Source organism: Rhinopithecus bieti, unplaced genomic scaffold (genome assembly GCF_001698545.2).
Source record: "Rhinopithecus bieti isolate Rb0 unplaced genomic scaffold, ASM169854v2 scaffold_32760, whole genome shotgun sequence".
Classification (NCBI taxonomy): domain Eukaryota; kingdom Metazoa; phylum Chordata; class Mammalia; order Primates; family Cercopithecidae; genus Rhinopithecus; species Rhinopithecus bieti.
In genome coordinates, this window is record NW_016813956.1 from 485,295 (window position 1) to 503,137 (window position 17,843).

Here is a 17,843-nt window from a genome sequence, read left to right on the forward strand (position 1 = left end):
AGTGCTCTGATATCACATTATCACAATCAGAGAAAGTACCAGAACAACATGGGAAGGAGATAATTGTCTCCGGAGTCTGCAGATAACCATGCAGGATGGCGAGAAAGACCATGGTGCAGATGTTGCCTTGTGGTGAAACTGCCTTCCAGATGCAGTTTTCTTAACAACTCTCTGGGCAGACCCTGCAAGAACCTAGAGCCTGTAAATGATAAATGTGGATGAGCATCATAGGGAAGAAACCTCGAATAAGTTTATTTTAAAATATCCTTCGATGCATTCACTATGCAAAATTTCAGCATGTTTTAGATGCCATAAACCCCACTTCTTCTGCCTTGGGAGTCATAGAACAAACGACTTTTCTCTCCAAGGAGTAGTCATATTACCACAAGACTGAAATAATTGTTGATCCCAACCATTTATAAATCCCGATTCTGTGGCCCCAAATATCCCACGTAATCTCAAGTTTTCATTTTCTAATTGGTGAAAACACGGGCGCTGTGGATGCCAATGGGGGGACGGGGATGAAGGAGAAGTTCCTTTTATTTTCTAAGTATTGCAGCAGCAAAAAAGACACAAGGGACCACGGGGCCTAATGGATAAGGCGTCTGACTTCGGATCAGAAGATTGAGGGTTCGAATCCCTTCGTGGTTAAATAAGGTTAGTTTTGGGGGCCTGAAAATTCTGTTACCCATTTCATTGCAAGAAAAAAATAAAAAATCATCCATTCTGTGGGTTTTCTGAATCATTTTTTTCCTCCTTCTTCCTCCTCTCCTTTAAAGAGAATAAGGAGACATTCTCAAAGGCCTTAGGAGAACAAGTGACAGAGTGAAGAAAGACTGGAAAGTCAAAACTGAAATACAGCCATCTAGTATTTTGGAGCTGTCAGATTCTCCCCAAGTTTGGATTTTAAGCACTTGCGTTTCGGTTTTGTAGGCTTGGATTCAATTCAAGGATTGAATTCCTTGAAAAAAAGGAATTCAGATCTATAAGCCAAGCTTTCTCAAACTGTAGTGTCTCAGACTAATGCCAGGCCCCAATGGCTATCACAGTAGGAAACCTGTTGCTTCCTCTGATTTAGCACTAGGTCAAAACCTCTTCACACTTCACACTTCTTTTTTAGTCTAAGTGCGCGTGTACTAAGGAGTTTTGGCAGCTGCTGAAGCCTATGTTACTGGTTCTTATTCTCCATTTTAACTTTTTTGTTTTGGATGTGTTGCCATCAAAAGGATGAGAATAGCTAATATTGAATTTTATATTGCGAAGCAAAAATATAAAGGTAATTAAAATAGCCCAACTGGTTACAGTGTGTGTGTGCAAACAGGAAAAGACAGGGAACACACCCGTGCAAAATACATAAAAACACATTTTGTGTTCCTAAATAACATTTTGTGTGCCTGAATTTAATAATAATTTAGGATTAAGGAAAAGTAATTTCCAATTGCTGACATCGTGATGAAACATAAGACATTTGACTCCATCCAGATGAGATCATTGATTCAAATCACATGGAGTCTGTAAGTTTGTTTCTAGGTCAAAGCTAAGAATATTAAAACTAGTAACAATTACCTCTCCCTGTCCCCAGCTTCTTCCTTAGCTCTGTTTGATTCTAGTTTCTTCTAGTCATCTGTAGATTCCAAATTGTATAAAAAATGTATGGATTGAGCATTGGTTCCCAGACTTTGAAATTTATTGGATTAAAAAGTGTCAATGTCCTAATGTCATGCAAAACCATGTTCTCCCTTGTTAATGGCAAAACCCACCATTTGCACTGAGCATTCTTTTATAAACTAGAGAAAGTATATAACCTCAAAAGAAGAGTAACCTTTTAAAATGAATACAGTGATATTTGAGAATTACATAGCCCACCATTTTCTTGATTCTAAGAACAGGAAAAAGCTTCCTCCTCTCTCTCTGATGAGTATTTAATCCTGTGTACCAGAGGATGAACAAGACTTTTTCCAGGGACCCCACAGCCTCCCTCAAGCATTTAATGAAAGTGGAAATTCTGATGCAAGAACACAAAAATTTGCCTGTCATAACTCTTTTTCTTTTCTTTTTCTTTCTTTTTCTACTGCACTGAGAGCAAAGAATACCAAAAGGAGGAGAGAGCCTTTCCAGACTGGGAAGTGCCAAAAGGGAGAAAAGTGAAAAATATAGGGAAATTTGTAGACATCCTGAGTCTTAAATGGTCACTGTAATTTAGGAGCTTGTCCCAAATCCACCAAAATAAAAATATTTGCACCCTTTGACGAATGTGCAAGCCTTTCTGCTTTGGGAGTGGGATTCAGAAAAAAAAAAAAAAAAAANTTTCTTTTTCTACTGCACTGAGAGCAAAGAATACCAAAAGGAGGAGAGAGCCTTTCCAGACTGGGAAGTGCCAAAAGGGAGAAAAGTGAAAAATATAGGGAAATTTGTAGACATCCTGAGTCTTAAATGGTCACTGGAATTTAGGAGCTTGTCCCAAATCCACCAAAATAAAATATTTGCACCCTTTGACGAATGTGCAAGCCTTTCTGCTTTGGGAGTGGGATTCAGAAAAAAAAAAAAAAAAAAAAACATGAGAAACATCTTTTGGAGGTGAATTAAAAAAAAGAGACTGGAAGAAATCAAGAAGAAAGATTTCTAGATGTGTATCATAAACACTGGGAGTTTCGTCCAGTTGCACAGGGGATTAAGAGATTCATGAATTTAATAGAGTAGCCCCCCTTATTTACAGGATTTATGTTCCAAGACCCCAGTGGATGTCTGAAACCTTGGATAGTGCTGAACTCTATATACACCATGTTTTTTCCTATACATACACTCGTATGATAAAGTTTAATTTATAAATTAGGCATTTAAAGAGATTAACAGTAATAACTAATAAAATAAAACAATTATAACAATCTACATACAATAATAAAAGTTATGTGAATGTCATCTCTCTGTCTCTCAAAATACTTTATTGTACATTACTCACCTATTTTCAGACCACAGTAACAAAAGTACACAAAAACTCATGTCCTTAAGAGGTTTGGAGTTGAAGGAAGAGAGGTGGAGGCAACACAGAAAACACAAAATGAATAAGTAGATTATATAAGTAAATTATACTTTATATAGAAGAGATATGTTCTGAAGGAGTTAAAAACTATGCCCCTCTGGCATAGTGACTATTTTGAGTTAAAGGCACTTGAAAAATAGCAGGTGTAAGAATATCACTCTGACTCTCACTCTGTTTCTTAAAAGCAGAAGATTAAATTCCTCTGTGAAATAAGTTCCCCCTAAACTAGAATGAAAGTATCATTCATTCTAATTTGTAGAGAAACTGAGGCTGAGGGAAATCTGTGTAAACAAATCTTATTAAATGAGCCTTTATCCTCTCAGCCACTTCTCTACCCAAGTAACTATCCAAGCCCAACCCCCTTTGCGGTGTTACATTTACATAGTTTACCACTTTCTATTTCAGCATGTAAGTATTCCACTCTCACTGTGCTGTAGTATCTTCATTTTCCAATGAAGGCTCTTGTGCCACAGAAAACTTGTATTAAACGAATTCGTATGGTCTTTTTGTATTAATCTGCCTTACACCAATTTAATTCTCAGGTTCAGTTGGAGAAACTGTAATAAAAATAGAGGTAAAATTTTGCCTCCACTACAGTTCAAAAATGTAAAGATTGTATTACATATTTTTATGATGTAGGGTCTCTCTTTGTCACCCAGGCTGGAATGCAGTGGTGCAATCATGGCTCCCTGTAGCCTCAACCACCAATCCTCCTGCATCAGCCTCCCAAGTAACTAGAACTACAGGTGCGTGCCGTCACATCCAGCTAATTTATTTTTTGTAGAGACAGGGTCTCGCTACGTTGCTCAGGCTTATCTTGAACTCCTGGCCTCAAGCAATCCTCCTGCCTCAATTCCCAAAGTACTGGGTTATAGATGTGAGCCAGCATGCCCAGCCAAAACCATAAAGATTTTTATTATGACTTGCAAGGAGCAAAGACTATGTTTCAGTCAGCTATTGCTCCATTAAAACACACACACACACAAATGCTTAAAAACATATAATAATAAGCATCTGTGTGTGTCAACTGAAGGTCAACAGCTCTAGGTCAGAGTATACGAACGGCTGTACCTTAAGATGTAAGTACACTTCAGCTTACCTCCTCTGCGCTTCACAGTAGGAACTCTAGTTAGTTCAAAGCACATTCTTTCTGGGGCAAAGTGTGAAAAGACAGCAGCTACCCAAGGGAAAATTTATCTCATGAAGATGGCAGAGGTGCATATGGACACCCAACTATGCAGGCATATTTAAAGGCCCTAATTGACTCATCCCTGCTAACATTACATTGACCAAAGTCATTCTCATGCCCAAGGCCAAAGTCAAAGTGATATAGAAATATATCACATCTCTTTGGGAGGAATTACAGAGTTGTTAGGCAAAGGGCTTAGATACGGAAAGAAATGAAGAATTTACCAAACTTACAAATTAACCTATATCTTGAGGAAGACAAAAACAGCCCCGATAGCCAGAACTGGTCTGACATTAATAGATAGGACTTGGAGTTGCTAGGAGCTGGCCTGGCTCTCACAGCAAAGCTCTGGTCAACTCATATTGGGTATAACCAATCTCAAAAAACACCAAGAGGCAAGAACACTTTGTGGCCGTTATGACTTGAGATAAAAACAAGACAATTCATAATGGTGGGGAGTAAAAATAAGAAACAAGGACATCGTCAAATAACAAAAGTAACCAAACATCTCCTCCTTTCTGGTAAATATGACTACTACTTCTTTACCAGTTATAGAGAGAATCCTGCTTTATCCTCTCTGTTTATTTGTTTGTTTGTTTGTCTGTTTTTGAGACAGAATCTCACTCTGTCACCCAGGCCAGAGTCCAGTGACGCAATCTAGGCTCACCGCAACTTCCTGGATTCAAATGATCTCAGCTCACCCACCTCCTAGATTCAAGCAATTCTCGTGCCTCAGCCTCCCAAGTAGCTGGAATTACAGGCATGTGCCACCAAAACCCAGCTAATTTTTGTATTTTTAGTAGAGAACGAGTTTCACCATGCAGGCTCAAACTCTGACCTCATGTGTCTGCCCGCCTCCGCCTCCCAAAGCTCTGGGATTATAGGCTTGAGCCACCACACCCAGCCTATTCTCTCACTTTCTAGATAAAAATTGTTAGGATACACAATCACAAAATTACGGTCAGCTAATGGTTCACCATGGCATTTTGTCTCCCTCATTGCAACAAACCAACAAATCTAATTTTGCTTTTCTACAGGTGTGTCTGTTATGGTCTTTGTCAGGAATTTGTCAACAGTCTTGAATTCTGAAACATTAAACATCACAGACATAGAGGTAGCTAACTTTTATGTAACACCTCCCCTTTGTCCACCACTAAACCAGATTAAGGGGAGATGTGTTAAACCTGGAAGACAACAGAGCCTCTGATAAACCACATGAATAAAAAAAAAGAAAGAATTTTTTTTTAAGTTGAAAAGTTTTGCATGGCATAAGCATAACCAATTTTTTGTGTTTTTTGTTTAGATATGGAATGTTTAGATACAGGCCAAATGGCAGTTTTAAATATTTATTTAGCAAGTTTAGCAGTCTTTTTTGTGTGTGATTTTTATGTAACATAAATTGTAATGGTCCTGTGGGCTTCATTATTTAGGAATGACATGGCATATGTAACCAATTCCTTTTTTCTTTCTTTCTTTCTTGCTCTCTCTCTTTTTTTGTTGTTGTTCTTTTGTTTTTTGTGTTTTTTGTTTGTTTGCTTTTGTTTTTTTAATACGGGGAGGGTGGGGTTGTGGGGGGGACCTTGATATATTGCTCAGGTTGGTCTCGAACTCCTGGACTCAAGTGATCCTCCCGTCTCAACCTTCCAAAGTGCAAGGATTACAGGTGTGAGCCACTGCGCCAGACCCAATTCCTTATGATTACACATTTATGATGAAAACTGCCAAAACAGTGAAACCAAAACTAAGAAGGAAGTGAGGTCAGTGATGGTTCTTAACCCGGTAGACCCAAGGCACTTGCAAAACGACCACTAGACTCTACCCCCTAAAGATTTCGATTTAACTGGGTCTGGGGGAGGGGAGGAGACACGAGCATTTTGAGAAATATCCCCAGTTACGTATAATTAACAACCACTGGATCACAGCTAGATAAGGAGAAAGGCCAGGCGCTACTTAGGGGATTAAGCCAAAAATCAGAGGGTCGGAAATCAGTTTTCAACTACAACAGAGTCTTGCGAATCTGGAGCAGCAGTGGATACACCTCTGCCTGCGCAGAGGGAGCGGAACTAAAAATACTGTAATTTTTCGGTCCTTTATAAAATAGGATCAGTATTCGTTACCGACAGAAGGTTGTTAGTGCCAGCACAGGTTAGTGTTCTACTACGTACTAAAGAATACCTCTCTTAAGGGAGCTAAATACACCTCATTCTCAGTGAGCAAACGGGAAGATATACCTGATGCCATCTCACTCAAGAGGAAACCTTAAAAAGCACAATGGGAAAGGAAAGCAGAGCGACGAGGATGGGATTCGAACCCATGCATGCAGAGCACAATGGATTAGCAGTCCATCGCCTTAACCACTCGGCCACCTCGTCACATGCCCTACTTCACCGCGATATATGTGATGTTTCTTTTCTCAGCACTTTCACTTGGTAATTCCTATTCTTTTGTTAAATGTTTTCAGTGACAGAAATAATGGATAAATGGCCCTCTTACTCTCAAAAAGGAAGAAAAACTAAAGAGGAGACTGGGAGGGAGGAATAGACCCTAATAAAGATGACAAAGTACACTTTCTAAGGGAAAAATAAGAGAAATTTAAAAGGAAAATGAATTAGTGACTGCTCCTGTTTTTTAAATCAAATTGGATTTTGTCTTTTTTCTTACGTCATGTATACGAACACCATCATTAAACCACGTATGTCTATTGTTGCATTCCTGGACACTCCTCGGTAGGATTCCCAGAGGGATGCCTGCCATATGATGGCACTAATGCATCTGAGAAATAACCATTGTCTCTCCTAGAAGCCCAAGTGGGTGACTGGTAAAGTGTTGAAGTGATGGGTTACAGTCAAATTGTGATTGGTTCTGAGTGTCAGATCCTAGATTTTGGACTGTATCTTGAAGAATCGTGGAGCCATCTGAGGGATTTTTGTTTTGTTTTTGCTTATTCTGTACAAAGAAATGTGGTGAAAATGATCCTGAGTGTTGTAATTTTTATTATCTTTTGTATTTCATTTAAATTCTAAATTTAAAAAAATAAATTTATTTTTATAGAGACAATCTCTCACTATGTCACTATGTTGCCCAGGCTGGCCTCAAACTCCTAGGCTCAAGCAATCCACCCACCTTGGTTTACCCAAAGTGCTGGGATTACAGGCATAAGCCACCGTGCCCAACCTTTCTTTGGTTGTTTCTGACTCATTTCATCACAATCAGAAAAGTCAGTCTGATGCTAATGTTCTGTGAGATTAGGCACAACAGAAGAACCCCATGGCCTGGCCAGTTCCTGACAATATGCAGGTCTACTGAATAGGGTCAGACCAGTTCCTGGATACCAGGGGCTGTTTTCTCACCTATACCCAATAAAATTACAAAAACAGTAATATTGTGTATGTGTGTGTTTTGACGTGATGTAGCATTAAAAAAATAAGGCCGGGCACAGTGGCTCACACTGTAATCCCAGCACTTTGGGAGGCCAAGGCTGGAAGATCGCTTAGGCAACATGACCAGACTCCGACTCCACAAAATATACAGAAAATTAACAGGGTGTGGTGGCTGGTGCCTGTAGTCCCAGCTACTTGGAAGGCTGTGGTGAGAGGATCAGCTGAGCCTGGGAAGGCGAGCCTGCATCAAGCCATAATCACACTACTGCACTCCAGCCTGGGTAACAGAGTGACAGAGTAAGACCCTGTCTCAAAAGCAAAGCAAAGCAAAGCAAAGCAAAGCAATTAAGGATATGATCAGGGTTCAAACTGTATATCCTAAGAAGGTATCAAGGAATTACCTAACAAATATCAGACATATTAGGCATCAAATCATCATCAAAACATAGCAGGCCAAGAAATGTACGAATTCTCATTTTTTTAAAACTTCAGTTCGCAACAAATTCTGAAGCGTCCTCGAAAGAAAAAATACTGCTTGGTCTTGACTGTGTTTGGATTAGGAATTATAAAGCATGATAAACAAACCTGGGCCTGAAGAGTTCATTGGTTCTTTGATTCATTCAATCTTTTGACGAATATTTACTGAGCATTTTGTATGTTCCAGGCATTGTTCTAAGAACAAATGTATATGCCACACACAAAATTCCCTGTCCTGGTGAAACCTAATTATGTAGAAATAAGCAATAAACAATTTATAAAGCTAAATATAGGCGAGGCACAGTGTCTCATGCCTATAATCATAGCATTTTGGGAAGCCAAGGCAGGTGGATTCTTCGAACTCAAGAGTTCGAGACCCGCCTGGACACCATGGTGAAACCCTATCTCTACAAAAAATACCAAAATTAGCTGGGCATGGTGGCACACATCTGTAGTCTCAGCTACTCAGGAGGCTGAGGAGGGAGGATCGCTTGAACCCGAGAGGTTGAGGTTCAGTGAGCCAACATTGTACCACTGCACTCTAGCATGGTTGACAAAGTGAGACCTTGTCTCACCAAAAAAAAAAAAAGCAAAATACACAGTATGTCAGAGGATGGTATATGCATAGGAGTGGTGTGGCAAGTTAAATAGGGTGGTCAGGGGAAAATTAGCTCAGTGGTTCTCCATGATGCACATTTGAATTCATAGGGAACTTTTGAGAAGTATTCATGTAAGGGCATTATCCCTATAGATTCTAATTCACTTGTTCAGGCATGATATTAAAAGAGAGTAGCAGTCGAGTTCTTTAATACTGGCTTGATTATAAAGGAAGATACACAGAGGAAAACTAGTTTTAAAAAGATGAGGGCGGCCAGGCGCAGTGGCTCACGCCTGTAATCCCAGCACTTTGGGAGGCCGAGGCGGGCGGATCACAAGGTCAGGAGATTGAGACCATCCTGGCTAACTCGGTGAAACTCTGTCTCTACTAAAATACAAAAAATTAGCCGGGCGTGGTGGCGGGCACCTGTAGTCCCAGCTACTCGGGAGGCTGAGGCAGGAGAATGGCGTGAACTCGGGAGGCGAAGCTTGCAGTGAGCCAAGATCGTGCCAGTGCACTCCAGCCTAGGTGAGATCATGCCAGTGCACTCCATGCCAGAGACTCCGTCTCAAAAAAAAAAAAAAAAAGGTGAGGGCAAGAGATAATTTTCCCATTTGAAAGGTACCAGGAATTGCTCCCAATACAGCACTTAGTGACCAAGCAAAAGAAGGTGTCTGCAAAATATCAGTCATAGCATTAGACCAGTTCCAATTGGGGCTTCTTCTGCCCTGAGGTCTCTAGAGTGTTTAACAGTGTGTTGGTCACACTTCCTGTGTAATCTCCTCCCTTTGAATGTTGGCTGAATCTAGTGACCTGCTCCTAACCTACAGAATATAGAAAATGTGATAGGATATCACTTTCATGATATGTGAGATATGTGTCTGTTGTTTTAAGCTGCCCATTTGGGGGCAATTTGTTCTACAACAGATAACTAATATATTCAGGCAGGCCTGATCAGCCAGAGAGCAGTGGATCCTATGGCTGGAAGGCAGTATTGTTGAGAAAAATACCAGACATCGTAGTCATAAATTTGCCAAATCTGAGTTCAGATGCTAATCATTACATCATAGACCCTTTCCATAAGATTCTCCTATTGAAAGACTTGTGTATAAGCTTGGTGTAAACCTATACATTATCTTTTTGAAAAAAGCCATGACCAATAGATTAAATCTAAAGAGCATTAACAAATGCCTCCTATTTATTAATAGAGGGTATGGTAGGCTAAATGATGACCCCCAAAATAGGTCTACAACCAATCACCAGAACCTGTGAATATCTTTCCTTATGTTACCTTAAGCGGTCAAAGGAATTTTGCAAATGGATTTTCACTGAAGATTTTGAGATGGGGAGATTATCTTGTATTATCTAAGTGGGTCCAGTGTAATCAAGAGGGTCCTTATAAAAGGAAGGCAGGAGGTTCAGAGTCAGGAGAAGAAAATGTGAGTATAGAAGCAATAAGTGATGCAAGGAAGGGACCACTAGAAGCTGAAAAAGCCAGGAAAATGAATTATCTCATGATGTCTCCAGAAGATACACAGCCCTGCTAATACTTTTATTGTAGACTTCTGATATCCAAAACTGCAAAAAAAAATTTAATTCACGTTATCTTAGCCAGGGATGGTGGTGTGCACCTATAGTCCTAGCTACTTGGGAGGCTGAAGGGAGGCGATTACTTGAACCCAGGAGTTTGAGGCTGCAATGAGCTATGATTGTGTCACTACAGTCCAGCCTGAGTGATAGTGTGAGATCGTATTTTAAAAAATAAATAAAATAGGCCAGACACAGTGGCTCACGCCTGTAATCTCAGCACCTTGGGAGGCCGAGGTGGTCGGATCACGAGGTCAGGAGTTCAAGACCAGTCTGGCCAACATAGTGAAACCCCATCCCTACTGAAAATACAAAAAATTAGCCAGGCGTTGTGGCAGGCACCTGTAATCCCAGCTACTCAGGAGGCTGAGGCAGGAGAATGGCTTGAACCCAAGAGGCGGAGGTTGCAGTGAGACGAGACTGTGCCATTGCACTCCAGCCTGGGCGACAGAGCGAGACTCTGTCTCAAAAATAAATAAATAAATAAATAACAACAAATACATTCATATTGTCTTAAACCACCCAATTTCTGGTAAGCAATAGGAAGCTAATAAAGAGTCACTAAGATAGCACCGTGAATAGGCTAAATAGGCAGAAGGAAGTCTACAGGGCTTTTTTCTGGAACAATTTTTAGAGGCTAGAGGAGTTCACGGAGCTCTACTTTTGCTGTCATTGAGAGCCCTAGAGGATATGTTTTGAACTGTAGAGAGAGTCAACAGAAGGAATTTAGAGTCCCACCGACAGTTGGGATTGCTGTATTTGGAGTCCAGAGTGTTAACCATTATACCATGGTACCTTTGTATAACAAAGGTTCTAGTGAAGACTTGTAAACTATTGCATCTGGTCAGTTAATCTTTTTTTTTTTTTTTTTTTTTTTTTTTTTTTTTTTAGAAAGGCGGGGGTTTCCCCATTTTACCCGGGGGGGTCTCTTCCCCCTACCCCCGTGATCCCCCCCCCCCGCCCCCCGGGGAACCGAAACCCAGGGGCCCCCCCCCATCGCCCGGCTAGTTTTTTTTTTTTTTTTTTTTTTTTTTAGTAGAGACGGGGTTTCACCATGTTAGCCAGGATGGTCTCGATCTCCTGACCTCGTGATCCACCCGTCTCGGCCTCCCAAAGTGCTGGGATTACAGGCTTGAGCCACCGCGCCCAGCCCAGTTAATCTTTAAAATGGGCATAGATTCAATGTAAGGAACACTAATAGCTTCGCATGGGGAGAAAAATGCAGGCTCTCAGATGACTCAATTTGTGGTTTACACATTTTCATGCCCAAGTCCAAAGATAGCATGCAGAGCATATGGAGTGAGCTCTGAAGAAGACAAAAGTCATAGGTGGGTCCTCTGACACATGAACCTTTACTCATCCCAGCAGATGATTAACTTACAGTGATCTAACTGGCTTCAGGCTCCAGCAAGGCAAAGCAAAGCTTTCAAAAAAAGAGCTTCTAGGGATACATGAGGGTGATGGGCAGAGGACAACTTTCAGTAGCCAGAGGAAAGAGCAAGAAGCTGGATGTTGCTCCAGAAAAGAAGTGCAAGTATGTGAGACTATCTATACATGCCCAAGTGTACTTCTCCATTTGAGTAAACTCAAGAGCAAGGTCACCGAAACTGAGACAGGTCCACCGAAATTTGAAGCCTAGGTGCTAGCCATTAAGTCACTAGGACATTGAAATTGAATCCCTACTGAAAGACTGATGTGTACTTTTAACATAACAGTTAATCTTTCAAATAATGTGGACAATGCATTAGCTTAACGAGTTTGGGTGGAGCCCCAGCTGAGTAGAGATAGCAGAGGCTCTAAGATGTGTACAACTGTAGCGCTGTGCAGTCCAAACATTTTAAGGACAGTGTTAGTGATTAGAAGCAGATGGAATGCTTTAAACAGGCTCTAGAAAAGGAAGAAACTGAGATTGGGGGCTGTAAAACATGAACTCTTAATCACTGGGGCCAAGATTCTAACTTACCAGAATCTGAGAAACTCTGGGCAAAAAGGCAAAAAGAGACATCAAGTAAAATAGGAATAGGGCTAAAATTTCAGAAGTCGGTAGATAGAGACAGTTTTCTCCAGGACAGGGTGCCATGTTGATTGGCAGCACTTGCAGCCAAGTGGGTACACATCGAAGGTGGGTTAATGATTTAAGAGAAATCACAGAGAAAAATTGACCAAGATGTTGCTAAAATCCCAAAGAGATTTGGACTCAAATTCCTGGATTCAGAAGCCATATACTATGGGACCCTTACATGAGGCACTTGCTACTACAATTCTTACGTAAATCCTTGCATTTTGAGGGACCTCCAAAGAAGAAAAGATTCGCAGGAGGGGCCTCTGACACATAAACCATTAAGCACCCTAAGCACGCAAATAACACCCTGGCTGCCTTTGGGAAGTCAGGGAAGAGTGGATGCTAAGAGAAAAGACCAAGAATGTACAAGGACATGATACAAGTCAGAAGCTAGAAATGACAATCGGGAGTTACATGACACTTGCTAATCGGGAGAAGAAACTGCGAATGAGAAGGTAAATCCACAGACCAGAGTGTGTTGATGATTTAAGAGAAGAAAGAAGGATGGGTCACCAAAATTAGAACAGGTCCCACCGAGATTTGAACTCGGATCGCTGGATTCAAAGTCCAGAGTGCTAACCATTACACCATGGGGCCACATTCCAATATCAATTTCATGAATATCTATAAATATTGATTACAGAGTGTGTCATATATTCTATACAGTATTCTATTAATATTTATTAAATTAATACTATCTGTATCCCATATAGCAGAGGCTCCAAGAGACTCACATGCACTACAAACATACCTGGACCAAGTCCATCTTAGAAAGTGATAAAACTTGAAGCTGTTTGAGTAGTGTTCAAAAAAGGAAAGAACTGAGGTCTGGTAAGTGAAACACGTTATCCTTAAATTTGCATATGATAATCTAAATCTGAGGAACTTGCGTCCAACAAGAGAGGAGAGGCAAGAGAGGACAGATGTGAAATTACAGATGAAAAATTAGAGGATGCTGTTCTGCAGGGAAGCATCGTGCTGCCATACTGGGATGGGATGTTAAGGAGCTTAAGTGATCAGGTGCACGCTCTTCTGTGTACAATGGTAATTTGAGAGAAGGAAAGAGCACTAAAAGTGTAACAGGTCCCACCGAGATTTGAACTCGGATACGCTGGATTCAAAGTCCAGAATGCTAACCATTACACCACGGGGCAAACAACAGAGGGCCATCCTAGCATATTTTTGATACCATGAATGTAGTACGTGGAATTGATCCATTGAGAGTGCTGTTTACTTTGGCCTCTCAAAATAGGTGCATAGTCCCAGATTCCGAGAAAGCAACAAAACTGCTCCAGCAGGCGGAAAGCAAGAACAGAACTCACCTTTCCCAAAACTTGTTCGGATCTGCCCAGAGATTATGAATAGGAGCGTTCCTTGATTAATCAGAACTGTGTATTTGCTGAACTTTTAGGTCATGTTAAGTTTTTCTACTTAAGTTTGTAAAAGAAAATATCAACACTTAGACATCTCTTAAAACATCTATGCAACAGTTTTGGAGATTCTCTATCTGGTGTTTCCTCTGCAATTCTGGCCTCTGAAAGTAGGATGATAGGAGGCGAACCAGAAAGGATCTGTTTGAGATATTGATTCCATAAGTTAAAGGCAAGCATGGTTTTGGAAGTCAGACGTGAGCTGAATTTCAGATAGGGAGACAGCATTTCAAGAAGACTTAAAGGCAAAACAACTTGAGGTTTTTGCCATCATTTTTATAGCAGTGTCAGAAATTACTTGTGTTTTCAAGTGCTTGCCCATGTAACACTTTGAAAGTCTTTCTCTAAGTCTTGTTACACAAAAGATCTAAAACTATCTGCTTCCACTTTTATGGAGAAAGATAATAACAGAAAAATAAAAAATACTACTCCATGTTATTCTGTGTGATTGCACAGGTAGTGTACCGCATTTCCTCTACCTGAAAGAAAAAAAATTTTAAAAAGCACACCGTAGTCGGCAGGATTCGAACCTGCGCGGGGAGACCCCAATGGATTTCAAGTCCATCGCCTTAACCACTCGGCCACGACTACGTGCCTCTTCCGACACCCTTGATATATTCCCATGAGGAATATATGTTTCTTTTCACAGACATCTTTAAATTCGTTTGACAAGATAACAACTCTGGAAAGTCTCTCTTCCTGGTTAAAAAAACAGAATCAAAATTTTGAAGATTTAGATACTGACTAAAAGAGATACTGCAAATTGCAAGACTTGTCTGATGGAGGAAGTACGAAAGACTTTAGGAGGGGGCCACACGCCAACCCCTAAATGGTCTCCAAATCTAAGAGACTGGCTGAAAGTCTCTCCACACCTAATTAGTAGGATTACAGATACTGAAGACTGCAAATTTGCATTTCCACCAGACTACCTTGTGGATTCTTACACGGGTCAGGTCCGCTAATAATTAGCACGCCTCATTTAAAACTGCTTTTCTGCAGTGTCCTAGTCTTCAAGTAAAACATACGGCACCACATAGCAGAGGATGGTTTCGATCCATCGACCTCTGGGTTATGGGCCCAGCACGCTTCCGCTGCGCCACTCTGCTGTCACACCACCACTCTTTTCACGTATATATTAAAGGCTACAATTTTTGGCATCTTTCTAATTTTAAATGATTTGTTGTCCTTTGCCAAATTATCCTGGAGAATGAGAAGTGCACACTGGCCATCCATATGGGGCTGCACGCCACTTCCAAACACCAGCGGTTTAGAATTCTTCCTGGATAAATTCGAATCAGCTAAGGTTGAAGTTCTCCGGAGTTCCGACGGAAGCATGTTTCGAGTTACTGGAAAAACAAGTGCAGGCTAACTGGCATAATTTATAAAGGTGAAATTATAAATGCTTGGGCAAATTTCAGCCATTCCTGGATACCAGAGGGAGTCGTTATTACTTCCAAACATTTTTTACTTGCGATTTTCATCGAAAATGTTCAGTGGGAAAAAAAACTACAGTTGCCTCGAGGGGGAACCGAAACTGAATCTCCCTCTCGGCAGGTGAGAATTCTACCACTCAACTACCGGTGCTAAAAGTAATTACATGGGTTTGTTTTCTTTTTTATCTATCATATCGTCCTTTAAGAAGTGACAATGTATGTTCTCTGTCTATATTGTTTTAAAAATCCAATAAAATATTATGTCTAAATATTCTGAGTAAACCTTTGAACATAGAAGTAAGCAGAAAGTCTGCTGATACGTGACCCTTGGAGACTTTCGAAGTGAAAAAGACACTCAAGCCTGTAATCCCAGCATTTTGGGAGGCCGAGGCGGGTGGATAGCTTGAGGTCAGGAGTTCGAGACCAGCCTGGCCAACACGGTGACACCCTGTCTCTATTGAAAATACAAAAATTAGCCGGGCGTGGTGGGTGGCGCGCGCCTGTAATCCCAGCTCCTTGGGAGGCTGAAGCACGAGAATCGCTTGAACCCGGAAGGAGGAGGTTGCAGTGAGCCGAGATGGCCCATCAAATGCTCTCCAGCCTGGGTGACAAAGGAGAAAGGGGAGGGAAGGGGAGGGGAGAGAGAAAGTTTGAGCTTCGGGAAGGAAATCAAGCTCATCCACTTGGCTGTTGAGTGGAAGCCTCCGTTATAGCTTTTTTTTTTTTTTTTTTTTTTTTTTTGACGGAGTCTCACTCTGCAGTCCAGACTGGAGTGCAGCGGCGCGATCTCTGTTTACTGCAACCTCCGCCTCCCGGGTTCAAGCAATTCTCCTGCCTCAGCCTCCTGAGTAGCTGGGATTACAGGTGCCCACCACCACGCCCGGCTAACTTTTTGTATTTTTAGTATAGACGAGTTTCACCATGTTGGCCTGACCTCAGATGATCCACTTGCCTTGGCCTCACAAAGTGCTGGGATTACAGGCCTGAGCCACTGCGCCTGGCCATGGCCTTCTATTAAAAGTTAATACGTGTTTCAAGAACTTCCTGGAATAAACAATAGGGTGCTAGAATAAATAAAATTCATTTGCAACCTTAGCTTCCTAGGCAAAGGTCTCTGGGAATGGTAAAGGTATGTTGATGAAAATAGCGGAATAGTAAAGTCATGTTAATATAGATAGTAAGTTAGGCCGTGGCTCATACCTGTAATCCCAGCAGTTTGGGAGGCCGAGGCAGGAGGATCCCTTGAGGCCAGGAGGATCCTTTAAGGCCAGGAGTTCAAGATCAGGTGATGAATTGCTCAAGGTTATTTTTAAAAGGTGACTTCTACATGTTACTCTGCATCATGTTGCAAAAGCCCAACAATTACAGTTGCACTATGCAACGTATCTTTCCTGATACAGAATAATCTAAGTTTTACCTGTCATATATGAAAACAAACAAAACTACATCTACCTAGACTGTAGATCAGTATATAGGTTCTTTTCTCTGTCCTCTCACTCTTTTTTTTAAATCATAGATAACTCTCATAATAGTCCAAACTCCTGCTTTGGTGTAAATAGTCTGTGATTTCCCCCCTAAATCCCACATTCTGCACTCTTGGCACTCACATTATCCAGGCAGAGGTCATCACTCTTTTTTTTTTTTTTTTTTTTTTTGAGACGGAGTCTCGCTCTGTTGCCCAGGCTGGAGTGCAGTGGCGCGATCTTGGCTCACTGCAAGCTCCGCCTCCCAGGTTCACACCATTCTCCTGCCTCAGCCTCCCCAGTAGCTGGGACTACAGGCGCCCGCCACCGCGCCCGGCTAATTTTTTTTATTTTAGTAGAGACAGGGTTTCACTGTGGTCTCGATCGCCTGACCTTGTGATCCGCCCGCCTCGGCCTCCCAAAGTGCTGGGATTACAGGCATGCACCACCGCGCCTGGCCTATCACTCTTATATCAATGCACTACATCTGGGTCAAGCATAGGCTTATCCTTCTAAATTTCATCCTGTTCCTTAATTATGAGTTGATATTCTCTGTCTTTTTCACTGGACTACTATTTCCTCCAGAGCAAAAACTTTGTGTGATGCATCTTTCTATGGAGCTGGCACAGAGTATATGTGCAGCAGTTTTTTTTAACATAATTTGATATTTTCCTTTTCAAAGAAAACTTCTCATCTTAAAATATTTTAAAATACAAGTCAGCAAAAAGCAAGCAAATTAAAATAATGTCTAATTCCACACCCAGAAATAATTACTATTACTATTGTAGTATAATCATTAGCCATACGGATCATACTGTATAATCTGACTAATCTATAATCATACATGGCAATTAATTGCTTAATATATCATTTGTCTATTTCAAGTGTCTTAAGCATCTTTCTACATCAGATATTCTTCAATATCACGTTAAGGGCTACATAATACTTTGCTCTATTATAAATAATAAATTTATTTAACCAATTCTCTCCTGTTAGTGTTCTGAGTTTCTTATTTTTCACTTCTGTAACTGAATAATACTGCTACTATTGCTCCCCGATCAAACCGAGGGTCAGATTGCTTATTCTTGGGGTCCAATAATGAGATGCAGATGAACTGGGAAGTAAGGGAGAATAAGGGAGTTTATTTCTTTTTTCTTTTCTTTTTTTTTTTTTTTTTTTTTTTT

General features: G+C 40.9%; 5 non-coding genes across 5 annotated transcripts; 1 reads left to right on the forward strand and 4 right to left on the reverse strand.

Annotated features, from left to right (window-relative positions):
• The first annotated feature begins 578 nt into the window (after positions 1–578).
• TRNAR-UCG (transfer RNA arginine (anticodon UCG)) lies at positions 579–651 on the forward strand. The gene has a single exon. It is a non-coding gene; the product is annotated as a tRNA-Arg (tRNA).
• Positions 652–6,519: 5,868 nt separating this feature from the next.
• Positions 6,520–6,601, reverse strand: TRNAS-GCU (transfer RNA serine (anticodon GCU)). Its single transcript has one exon. It is a non-coding gene; the product is annotated as a tRNA-Ser (tRNA).
• A 6,257-nt stretch (positions 6,602–12,858) lies between these two features.
• TRNAQ-UUG (transfer RNA glutamine (anticodon UUG)) lies at positions 12,859–12,930 on the reverse strand. The gene has a single exon. It is a non-coding gene; the product is annotated as a tRNA-Gln (tRNA).
• A 1,342-nt stretch (positions 12,931–14,272) lies between these two features.
• On the reverse strand, positions 14,273–14,354 carry TRNAS-UGA (transfer RNA serine (anticodon UGA)). Its single transcript has one exon. It is a non-coding gene; the product is annotated as a tRNA-Ser (tRNA).
• A 443-nt stretch (positions 14,355–14,797) lies between these two features.
• Positions 14,798–14,869, reverse strand: TRNAM-CAU (transfer RNA methionine (anticodon CAU)). Its single transcript has one exon. It is a non-coding gene; the product is annotated as a tRNA-Met (tRNA).
• Positions 14,870–17,843: the final 2,974 nt, after the last annotated feature.